Here is a 12,895-nt window from a genome sequence, read left to right on the forward strand (position 1 = left end):
TTGCAACGACGTGGTTGGAACTAGAGGGTATCATGCTTAGCGAAATAAGTCAACCAGAGAAAGACAACTATCATATGATCTCCCTGATATGAGGAAGTGGAGATGCAACATGTGGGGTTAAGGGCATAGGAGAAGAATAAATGAAACAAGATGGGATTGGGAGGGAGACAAACCATAAGTGATTTTTAATCTCACAAAACAAACTGAGGGTTGCTGGGGGGAGGGGGGTTGGGAGAAGGGAGGTTGGGTTATGGACATTGGGGACGGTATGTGCTATGGTGAGTGCTGTGAAGTGTGTAAACCTGGCGATTCACAGACCTGTACCCCTGGGGATAAAAATATATTATATGTTTATAAAAAAAAAAGAAAACAAATTGCAAGATGAAAGATTTAAATTCAAACATATTGCTAATCATTTTAAGTATAGGTGGTCTGAGCCTGTCAATTTAAGGCAAATTTGTCAGATTGGAAAAATTAAAGACCCAACTGTACACTGTGTATAAGAAACCCATTTGAAATATATAGACAAAAATAGATTAAGACTTAAGGATGAGATAGAGAAACCATTCTAACTCTGATCCAAAGAAAGCTAGACTGCTATATTCCTATCAGATAAAGTAGATTTAAGATTAAACTATTATCACAGATAAAGAGGGCCTTTTCAGAATGCTAAAGGTATCAATTCATCATGAAGATGTAACAATCCTAAATGTTTATGCAGCTACTAACAGAGCTTCAAAATATATGAAGCAAGAAACTGATGAATCCAAGGAGAAATAGATAACACAATAATTACAGTTGTAGATTTCAGTATCCGTGTTTCAGTAATTGCTAGAATAGAAAAGTAGCATGGAAACAAACCACTTAAATCATTTTATCAACTAACTTGACCTAATGGGACATTGATCGAACACTCAAATTAACACTAGAAAATACATCCTTGTCAAGTAACAAGGAACAGTTATCAAGATAGATTATACAGTGGGTCATAATTCAAGTCTCAATATATTTAAAAACACCCAAGTCATCCCAAGTATATTCTCTAACCATAGTGGAATTAATCAATAATCACTCACAGAAAGATATCTGAAAAATCTCCTCATATTGGAAACCAAAATAATACACTTTTTTTTAATTTAAAGATTTTATTTATTTATTTGACAGACAGAGATCACAAGTAGGCAGAGAGGCAGGCAGAGAGAGAGGGGGAAGCAGGCTCCCTGATGAGCAGAGAGCCCCATGTGGGGCTTGAGCCCAGGACCCTGGGATCATGACCTGAGCCGAAGGCAGAGGCTTAACCCACTGAGCCACCCAGGCGCCCCAATAATACACTTTTGATGGAAATCCAATATAGCATCACTTGTGGGCAGTATTTAAAGTTGTACTTTGTATGGTGACAAACAACACAATAAAAATAAAGATGTTGACACCCATCAACATTAAAATAAGTAAAAAAAAATGCAAATAAGAAAATAAAACTTGTTTATGTTAAACAAAAATAGTAAAGTTGTACTTTGGAGGAAATTTAATGTTCCAAAATGCCTGTATCAGAAAAAAAGGATTCCAAGCAAACCCTGCAGGTTTTGACTTAAGAAACTATAAAAAGGGCAAATGAAAACAACATCATACCTTTGTTAAGAACACACTGTTATACTTTAAACTTAAAAGAATGATTGTCTGGGGGCAGCTGGGTGGCTCAATCGATAAAGTGTGTCTGCCTTCAGCTCAGGTCATGATCCCAGGGTCCTGAAACCCAGCCCCATATTGGGCTCTCTGCTCAGTGGGGAGCCTGTGTCTTCCTCGGTCTCTGCCCCTCTCCCAGCTCATTCTCTCTCCCTCTCTCTCAAATAAATAAATAAAAATCTTTAAAAAAAAAAAAAAGATTGTGGGTTGGGTCAAAGATTTGGATTGTGAAATAGGCTTAAAAGAGAAAAAAACATTAGGTGTTTTTTGGTTCTAACCTACATGCTTGGACTGTTCAGGGAACTTCAGGGAACTCAGAGCTGTTTCCTTATATTCTATGATGTGTTTCAAATCTCTTAAGCTATACATTTCGATGCTATTAAACTCCTTGGGAAGATTCAACCCCCTTTTACTTACCATCCTTAATTGATGGTTGTGTGGCAGAAAGAACTCCTTAACACTCACCACTGGAATGAGGTCTTAAAAACCCACAGTTTAAAACTTTGCTCTAAATCTTACTAAATTCATGTTCTCTGGCGTAGTAGATTTAATCTGAGCGTGTTAGATTTTCAGTTGAACAGTATTCTGATAACCGGTTCGTGAATTCGAGAAATCTTCGCTGAACACGGTGTCTGGGGTGTAGTAACCCACATGGACACTGTGTTCCATGGTCATGGCTGCAAAGATGAGTCCGAGGTGCCTGCAAGCTATTACTCTAACACTCAAATGACCTGGGGACAAAACAAGTATAAAAATAACTGTATAGGTATATAAAGGGGCTGTGACAATGTGGGGAAGACAGTGTAGTGTGTGGGCATGGAAGGAAGAGTTGTGCATTCCAGCAAAGTTAGAGGGGAAAAGTGGGGGGTTTGGAAAAAGCTTCTGTGGAGTCAGAATTTAGAGTGAATGTTTGTCAGGTCGCTAGGAGTGAGGGATACATGCAATGAAGAGGGGCCACTTGACATCAAAGATCATAATGAGTTCGGGAAAATGAAATTGCTGAGGCAGATTTGGAACATAAAGTGCCCTTGGTGGAAGGAGAAATGAGGCCAGAGATGAGGTGACCACAGGCTCTCACAGTGCTAGAATCCTGGTGTCTTCTGCTTTATTCTCATCTCTTCTCCCACTCTGTTCTTCTGGTCCCTTCTTTTTGTACCTAGCAATGTTCTGAAAGCCTTTTTTTTTTTTTTTTTAATTTTAGCTTTAGAATTTGATTAACTTTTCATTCATAATATTACATACCAAAACTGTCATTCTTCAAATTTATTTTTAATGTTAGAATGAATGGGCAATGTGTGATAGATAATCTGAGTCTGATGGTCGATGCCATTATAATACATACAGCTACTTAAATGATTAATCTATAAATTTTAAAACTGGTTCTCAAATATAAAAATGCAGAGAAAATTGCTTCCACTTTTACATTGATTTTCACACCATTCAACTTTTCTGTTTTCTTGACTATTACTATAAAGGCTTTGGTAGATGACTTTCTTTATAGTCACTGATTGTCAGTCATTAGGTAAGGTTTAATTTCACTGTTGTAGGGGAAGGCGCTAAAGATCTGCGGCTGTTCAGCCGCAGGCCACCTCCAGGGCTGAGGGATGTGGCATAGGGGACTGCGGCCCCCAGCGGAACCTGCCCATGGTCGCTGAAGAAGAGCAAGCATGCCCCTGTCCCAGGAAGAAGGGGTGGATGGGTGGGTACTGGTACTTCCACTGCAAGCCCACCATGCCATGGGAAATTGGAGGAGTTTGTGTAGAAGCTCTGGGAGGGACGCCAAGGGTCACCCCATATGACGCATATTCCCTGACTGGCTGAAGGACAATGACTACTTGCTACATGACCCTAGACCACCGAGGCTCTGCTTCCGGGCTTGCTTCAAGAGCATTTCCCACATCCATACACAAACTGGCATTATCTGGATCCATCTGCTTGGTTTTGTGCTTTCTCTTTTTGGGAATCTTGACCATGCTCAGACCAAGTGTGTACTTCAAGGCCCTTCTACAGGAGAAGGCGATTTTGGGGATGTTCTTTGTGGGTGCTGTGCTCTGCTTCAGCTTCTCCTAGCTCTCTCACACCATCTGTTGTCATTCAGAAAAAGCCTCTCTGACTTTTTTTTCCAAACTGTATTATTCAGGGATTGCTCTGCTGATGATGGGGAGCTTTGTCTCCTGGCTCTATGACTCCTTCTCCTGCTCCCCACAGCCGTGTCTCATCCGCCTCTCTGTTATCTGTGTCCTGGACATTTCTGCCATCACTGTAGCACAGTGGGACTGGTTTGCCGCTCCTAGACACCAGCAGACAAGGGCAGGAGTGTTCCTGGGACTTGGCTTGAGCAGTGTTGAGCCCACCATGCACTTAACTATCGCTGAGGGCTTTGTCAAGGCCACCACAGTGGGCCAGATGGGCTGGTTCTTCCTTATGGCTGTGATGTATGTATATCACCGGAGCTGGCCTTTATGCTGCTTGAATTCCCGACCATATTCTTTCCTGGAAAATTAGACCTAGGATTCCGGTCTCATCAGATTTTCCCTGTCCTGTTGGTAGCCACAGCCTTTGTCCACTTCTATGGGGTCTCCAACTTTTAAGAATTCCATTAGGGCCAAGAGGGTGGCTGTAGAGATGCCTCCCTTCTCTGAGCCTTCCCACCTGAGGGGTAGAGGAAGAACTTCCCAAGGGCTTTTAAAAATAACTTCCTTGTTGACCTGAGAGGGAAAAGAATTTTCACTGAGGTAGATGTCCCCTGGTATTTGGGTCATGTTGTCAGAGATCGTTAAAGTAGCATCTGTTGTTTCTCACTTATGACTGATCATTATATCACCTTAGATTAGAAAATCTGTTTAGGTTCTTTAAAATGATGATTAACTGACAAAAATTTTAAAAAATTTATTTTTATAAATTTTATTGAAATATAAAATGTATGTGGGAAAATGCATGTTTTAAAGTTTATATATCAATGATTTTTTTTTTAAGATTTTATTTATTTATTTGTTAGAGAGAGAGAGAGAGAGCATGAGCACAGGCAGACAGAGTGGTAGGCAGAGGCAGAGGGAGAAGAAGGCTCCCCGTCGAGCAAGGAGCCCGATGTAGGACTTGATCCCAGGACGCTGGGATCATGACCTGAGCCGAAGGCAGCCGCTTAACCAACTGAGCCACCCAGGCGTCCCTATATATCAATGATTTTTCAGGAAAAGAACACATCTGTGTAACCAGTTCTCAGTTCAAGAAGCAGAATCTAATCAGCAGCCCTGAAACTTCCCTCATACCTTTGTAGTTATGCCCCTGCCCCCACCATGGGTAAGTCACTGTTCTATCTTCTAATACTGAAGATGAGTTCTGTCAATATTTGAACTTTATGTAAAGGGAATAGTTGCAGTATATGCTCTTTTTGGCTCTGACTTCTGTTGCTCAATATTCTGTGTGTAAAATTGATCTATATTGTGGAGTATGCTTGTAGTTGTTCATTCTCATTGCTGTATAGTATTCTATTGTATAAAACCACAATTTATTCATGTATCTAAGGCAGATGGACAATTGGGCTGTTTTCGTTTATTTGTTTTTTTTTTTAAAGATTTTATTTATTTATTTGACAGAGAGGCACACAGCGAGAGAGGGAATGCTAGCAGGAGGTGTAGGAGAGGGAGAAGCAGGTTTCCCGCCGAGCAGGAAGTCCAATATGGGGCTCGATTCCAGGACCCCAGGATCATGACCTGAGCTGAAGGCAGAAGCTTAACCCACTGAGACACCCAGGCACCCCTCGTTTGTTTTGTTTTTGTTTTTTGTTTGTTTTTTTGTCAGTTTAAAGTGGTATCAAACTATTGGTAGTTTGATTTTAACAGTAGTCCCTCTTCAAAGCTGTGTGTTATCTTTTACATGAAAGTGTAAATCAGAATGTCCTAAGTCTTAACAAATGAGAGAAATTGTGTGTTACAATACCTGGCAGTATTGATGATGGCAAAAATAGCAAGGATTAGAAAGCTCCTTTTTAAAAAAGATTTATTTATTTAACAGACAGAGATGACAAGTTGGCAGAGAACCAGGCGGGGGGGTGGTGGTGGGGAAGCAGGCTCCCTGCTGAGCAAAGAGCCCGATGTGGGGCTTAACCTCAGGACCTGAGATCATGACCTGAGCCACCCAGGTGCCCCTAGGATTAGATATCTTGTATAATTCTCCCTTCCCTCACGCCAAATCTATATTCCAATTTAAGCATCGCTAACCCTAACTATATGAAGATGGAAAGAAAACTAAATCATGGGGATTACTACCATTCTTTAAATTAGGGAAAGACGGCCTAATCCATGTAGTGAAATTTGATCATTTAAATCGGGAATCTCTGTTAGAACAGTGTCAATTACAAACCTCCAAATCCCTGCTAAAAAGAGTTTAAACCCAGTCACCTTTCCACAGTGAAAGGGAGGAATTTAGCTGGGAGATAGAGTGCAGATATAGGACAGGTTTAGGGAAGACTGTGAAAGAAGCAATAATGTGGGAATCAAGAAGTATCGAAATTTCAGAACATATTGGATGAAAGATAGGTCTGTCTGTTTTGTTTACTGGTCTATCCTTACTGTCTAGAACAGGCACGAAGTAGACAATGAATACTTTTGAATGTGGAATAATATTGTCAGCAGAGCCTTCTGCAGAAAATCAGTCGGTAAGTGCTGGCACCCCAGATACTTTGCATAGGGGCAAAACCAAACACTAGAATTGTAGTAATAGAGAAAGTGAAGCAAGAAATGCATTTCTCTCTCAGTGCAGAGAGCCGGATCTGTAGAATGAAGCTCAGTATTCCCCTAATCGGGCTGATTAAGTATTATTACTAATCCAGAGCGAAGAGAAACAACCTTCACTTGTATCTTTTTTCTAGTTCACTGCTATTTACTTACTGCTATGGAGAGAACCAGAGTCAGGGCATCCAGCAATATCATAGCTGCGTCTAGAATCACAAAGCAGCACCTTCTCTCATTTTTGCCTGTACTTGAGGTGGCCAGGCTTTCAAAGTTGATGATGGTCCAGGAAATCTCCATGTTCATAAACAAGTGACATATAGCATTTGAAATATGTAATCTGGTGTTTACTAATAAAGCATGTAGAAGGAATTTTTTTTTTTTTGGCCTTGCATTTCAGACATTCTTAGGTATACTGGAACAATTACAATGGGAAATGATAGTTTTAGAAATAGGTATCTATCGATTGACATGGAGTGAAATGCAAAATAATGAAGAGGTTGATTAGTTGTGTCTCTGGGGCAAGTGGTGGAATTAGGGAGAGTGGTTCTTGCATCTGTCTATGAGTGAGGCAGATCAAAGGGGGAGCCAGGCTTCAAAAGAAGCACATAATAACTCCAGAGAATTAAAAGAGAGAACTGAAAATAACATTTCTTGGGTATGTGATTCTGAAAATGTATTCTTCATAACACATGCAGGCACAGGAGATAAAATGTCAAAATAATCTTCTGTAGGAACCCTGTACTTGTTTTTCATCCCTTGAGAAAGTGCTACTTCATTTGAATTGGCAGGATTTTAATGAAATAGCAGAATGTAACCACTCAGATTTAAACCTGGCCTGGACTGTGGAGGAAATGTGCTGGATCTCACTGTACATAAAACACTTTGTATAGAGAAGGTCAAAATGAATATTCCCTTTGGGATTAGTTTTGGGGAACTTATTATCCCTTTGAAAATGCTCCTTAATGACTAATATTGTTTTCTGATTGGCAAAGTATAACTCAGAGGCCACATAAATGATTGATGTAACAGTTTTCCCATGCATATGGAAATGTAATATAGTTTTAAAGGAAGTGAGCATGTTGGAGACCTAGAAGTAGCATTTGCTAAAATTTCAGTAACACAAATGTGCCAGGTCAACTCAATCGTTAGAAATGATTTACTCAATCAATTTTTACTGAATAGGATTATCCTACTTTCAAGAATTTATTTTCTGGTGGCTTTCAGTAACTCTTTCTTCCCATCTTCTCTGGCTTCTGATGAGACGCTGTCAGAGTGGTCCATCAGTGGGAATGAGTCAGTTATGTAATGCAACGTCATATTCCTGTTCATGCATTTCCAGGTTAGAGATTCATGTGCAAACTGAAAGGCTAATTTTTTTTCCTTCAGTCCTCTGATATTGGAATGGGGCAGGTGGATTTTTAAAGGACAATGAACTTTGGAAATGAGGGTACAATTTGTAAATTTTTCAAGTGCATTTTTTTTAATCCATTATCTCATCTGTTGTTTTTGTCTCCCTTTTGGCATTATGTCTTATTTTTGTTTTAATTAAGGTAAAATTGACATAACATTGTATTAATGACAGGTATACAACATAATGGTTTCATATTTGTATATATCACAAAATGATCACCACAGTTAAGTCTAGTTGATATCAAGTCTAGTTGATATCTGTTATACATAGTAATGAATTTTTTTCCTTATGGTGAGAAATTTCAATATCCACTCTCCTAGTTATTTGCAAATATGCAACACAGTATTATTATTATTTTTTAAAGATTTTATTTATTTATTTGACAGAGACAGAGATCACAAGTAGGCAGAAAGGCAGTCAGAGAGAGAGGGAGAAGCAGGCTCCCTGCCAAGCAGAGAGCCTGATGTGGGTCTTCATCCCAGGACCCTGAGATCATGACCTGAGCTGAAGGCAGAGGCTTAACCCACTGAGCCACCCAGGTGCCCCACAACACAGTATTATTAACTACAGTTACTGTGCTGTATATTATATCTCCATAGCTTATTTATTTTATAATAGAAATTTGTACCTTTTGACCTTCTTCACCCATTTTGCCCACCCCAATCCCCATCTCAGGCAACCACCAATCTGTTTTCTATATCCATGAGATCATTTTTTGTTTGTTTTTTAGATTCTGCATATAATTGAGGTCATATGGCATTTACCTTTTTCTGTATGACTTATTTATTTAGACCAATGTCCTCAAGGTCCATCTATGTTGTCATAAATGACAAGATTTGATATTTTTTATGGCTGGGTAATATTTCGTTGCACACATACCCATCACATTCTTTATCTGTTCATCTGTTGATGGACATTGAGGTTTTTTTCATATCTTGGCTATTGTTAGCAATAATACTGCAATTAATATGGGGTGCACATACTTTTTTGAACTAGTCTTTTCATTTTTGTCAGATAACCAGTAGTAGAATTGCTAGATCATTTGGTAGTTCTATCTTTAATTTTTTTGAGGAACCTCTATATTGTTTTCCATAGTGGTTGTACCAATTTGCATTCCCACACACAGTGCATGAGGGTTGCATTTTCTCCAACACTATTTTTTTGTCATTTTGATGATAACCATTCCAATAGGTGTGAGATGATATCTCATTGTAGTTTTGATTTGCATTTCCCTGATGATTAGTCATGTTGATTGAGCACCTTCTTGTGTATTTGTTGGCCATTTGTATGTCTTCTTTGGAAAATGTCTATTTAGATACTCTGCCCATTTTTAATCAGATTATTTGTTTTTGCTCTTGAGCTGTATGAGTTCTTGATATATTTTGTGCATGAATCCCTTATCAGATATATGATTTGCAGATCTTTTCTCCCATTCATTATGTTGCCTTTTCATTTTGTTGGTGGTTTTCTTTGCTATGCAGAAGTTTTTAGTTTGATGCAGTTCCATGTGTTTATTTTTGCTTTTGTTTTCTGTACTTTGGTGTCAAATCCAAAAAAGTCTTTGCCCAGATTTGTGTTAAGGAGCCTATTGCCATGTAGATTTTGTGGTTTCAGATCTTGCATTCACATCTTTAAGTCTCTTCTTATTTTTACTGCTTCTCTAAGCGGTGGGCTGTGAAAGGGAAAGGATGTGTTATTTGCATGAGTTTTATTACTGGAATACATTCTGTTTTAGAGGATGAGATGAGGCTTGTGAGAAGGCAGTTTGTTTGCTATTTAAATGCTTTTATATTTTATAAATAATTCTTTTAGATATTTATAGTCTGTGGTTATTAAAAAATATCTTTGTTCTCATGACATTCAATGACAAAATCACTGATTTATCCACTGTCCCATCAGGACTTGGGGAAAGACTTGGATGGGCTGTTGTAATGATTTGACTTTAAGACTCTGTTTACTATTACTACTACTACTGCCACTACTACTATTACTAGTGCTACTACTACTATTATTTTTATTGTTATTACTGTTGTTCAGTATACATTTTTAAAAAATTAATTTAAAAAAGAAACAGCAGTTTTAGGTTTAGGTTTACAGAAAAACTGAACAAAAAGTACAAAGGGTTCCCATATATTATACCTCCCCTTGCTCTCCCCCAGCTGTTTAATAGTAACATGTTGCATTCGTGTGGTACATTCATTACAATTGAACTGATATTAATATATCATTATTAACTGACGTTCAGAGTTTACACTACAGTTTACTCAGTGTTGCACAGTTCAGTGAGGTTTTTCTTTGTTTTGATGGAGAGAGAGAGAGACAGAGAGAGAGAGAGAGCTGGGGGCAGGGGCAGAGAAAGAGGGAGAGAGAGAATCTTAAGCAGCCTCCAGGCCCAATATGGAGCCATCACAAGGTTCGATCTCATGACTTGAGATTATGACCTGAGCTGAAATCAGGAGTTGGACACTAAATAACTGAGTCATCCAGGTGCCTATCAGTGGGTTTTGATAAATGTATAATATCATGTATCCACCATTATTGTGTCATACAGGATAATTTTACTGCTCTAAAAATCTTTTGTGCTAATGTGGACATCGCTGCTATAAGCATTGGGGTACAGGTGCCTCTTTGGATTGCTACATTTGTGTCTTTGGGGCCAAACTATGGAAAGAGCCCAGATTTCCATAGACAGATGAATGGATAAAGAAGATGTGATACATACACACACACACACACAGAGAGAAAGAGAGAGAGAGAGAGAGAGAGAGAGAGAGAGAGGAATATTATGTGGCCATCAAAAAGGGAAATCTTGCCATTTGCAATGACATGGATGGAACTAGAGGGTATTATGCTAAGTGAAATAAGTCAATCAGAAAAAGACAATTATTATATGATCTCACTGATACGTGGAATTTGAGAAACAAGGCAGAGGATTATAGAGGAAGAGAGGAAAATATGAAATAAGAAGAAACCAGAGAGTGAGACAAACCATTGTGCTGTGTTGAACACTGTGTATTGTGTAAGACTGTTGAATCATAGACCTGTGCCCAAGAAACAAATAATATGTTATATATTAATAATAAAAAATCTTAATAAAAAATTAAAAAAAGAACTATTGTGCTTTAACTAATTTATCTCTCCAAATTCCATACTCCTTCCACTGAGCCCCTGGCAGCCAATGACTATTTAGCTATCTATATAGTTTTGCCTTTCCTAGAATGTCCAACTGTTAGAATTATATACCATGTAGCCTTTTCAGACTGGATTCTTTCCCTTAGGAATTTACATTTAGGTTTCCTCAATATGATTTTGTGGCTTAAGAGCTCATTTCTTTTTACTGTGGAAAATATTTCGTTGTAAGGATGTACCACAGTTTATCCACTGTCCTATTGAAGGAAATCTTGACTGTTTCCAGTTTTTGGTTATTCTAGTCTTTTGATGCCAAGGGCCACACTCTTCCCCTGTGGTAGGCTAAAAAAATGTCCCTCCCAAGATATCCAGGTTCTAATCTCTGGATCCTGTGATTGTTACCTTATGGCAAAAAAAGACTTTGTCCATGGGAATAAATTAAGGTTCTTGAGATGGCAGTTTAGTCTGGGTTATCCTAAATGCAGTCACATGTTTCCTTATGAGAAGGAGGCAAGGGGGGATTTAATAAGGGAAGGTGATGTGGCAGTGGAGGCAGAGATTGAAGTGTAGTGATTAGAAGCCCAGGAATGCTGATACGTGGAGGGGCAGGGATCGATTCTCTACAGAGGGAGTGTGACTCTGCCTAGATCTTGCTTTCAACCTATTGAAGCTGATGTTGGACTTTGGCCTCCAGGACTGAGAGACTGAGAGAGAATGGATTTATGCTACCCACTCCATTTGTGGTGGTTGGTTATAGCAGCTGTGGGGAATGAATACTCTGCTCATGCCACACTGGAATCCGTCTGGCGAACGTTATTTAAGGGACTCCACTGAAGCAGTTGGACAGTCCTCACTCTCCAGCCCCTGCCCCAAACATGAATTATGAGCAGAGGCAAAAAGTTCTAAGGGTACCTGGAATGGATTTGTCCTAACAGGTGACTGTCAGTTCTTTCCTGCTGCTGTGACTCTCTTAAACTGCCTAGCTTCCGATTTTTTTTTTTTTCTGAGCCTGTTTCTTCAATTTTTGCCTTGATCCTATGAGTATATCCATATCCTTATGTAAACAGATTCACTTATTATTATAGTCAGAATTTTTTTTTAAATTCTATATAGTTACTTAGAAATGCTGCTCTTAATTTTGCTGTTTCTATGAGTTACCATCTACTGTTATTCTTGAGTCAACTTTCAAAATTCAAAATGTGTTTAGTTGTTGCTACTGAGTTGCTTTCATAAGACAGATGAAAACTCATAGGGCATTCTTAATCACATGAATGTGTGAGGACCTCTAGAATGAACGGGGGAGGGTAAAAAACCTTTTTGGTTGTGATATGAGATATCAGTAGGATTTTTCTCTAATAATAATAATAGTACGAGATTTACAAAAACAGAGAGCTGGGAATGGGAAATGATGAAATGTAGAATAAACACTACCAAATTATAGAAGTCATTTTCATCAGTTTTAGTTTAGACTGTAAGAGTTTATCTGTAGCGAAACAATAATAGCACACAGAACTCAGCTTATATTCCTTTTTTCTGAAGTTAATTTGAACAAATATTAGCCTATGCCAGTTTCTGAAACACTGAACTGAGAGAGACTTTGGACATGACCCCGGCACAGAGCATGACGCAGGGCAGAGTATCGATTGAATGAATGACTGAATGATGAGCAAACATGAATCGAGTGGGCAGGTGAAGCACAAAGGTGAAGGTTCACTTCTTGAGAATGAGGTCGTTCATAAGATGCCACCTGATGTAATCTCCTGTAAGAAATTTGCGAGCCATCGTCATTCATTTTATTGATCTGGAAGTGGCAGAAAAAAATTGAGGGAAAATAAGTAGAAAATTATTTCCAGCCTTATCTTATAAAAGCAAAACAGTGAGATGAAATCTTTCCTCTTGGTAGCACCATGAAGCAATGGTGACCTGCTTATGTCATCTA

At 38.7% G+C, this 12,895-nt stretch overlaps 1 pseudogene; it reads left to right on the forward strand.

Moving 5' to 3' along the window:
- The first annotated feature begins 3,350 nt into the window (after positions 1-3,350).
- LOC111156033 lies at positions 3,351-4,274 on the forward strand (annotated as a pseudogene).
- Positions 4,275-12,895: the final 8,621 nt, after the last annotated feature.

Source organism: Enhydra lutris, unplaced genomic scaffold (genome assembly GCF_002288905.1).
Source record: "Enhydra lutris kenyoni isolate GAN:26980312 unplaced genomic scaffold, ASM228890v2 scaffoldscaffold3, whole genome shotgun sequence".
NCBI classification, from domain to species: domain Eukaryota; kingdom Metazoa; phylum Chordata; class Mammalia; order Carnivora; family Mustelidae; genus Enhydra; species Enhydra lutris.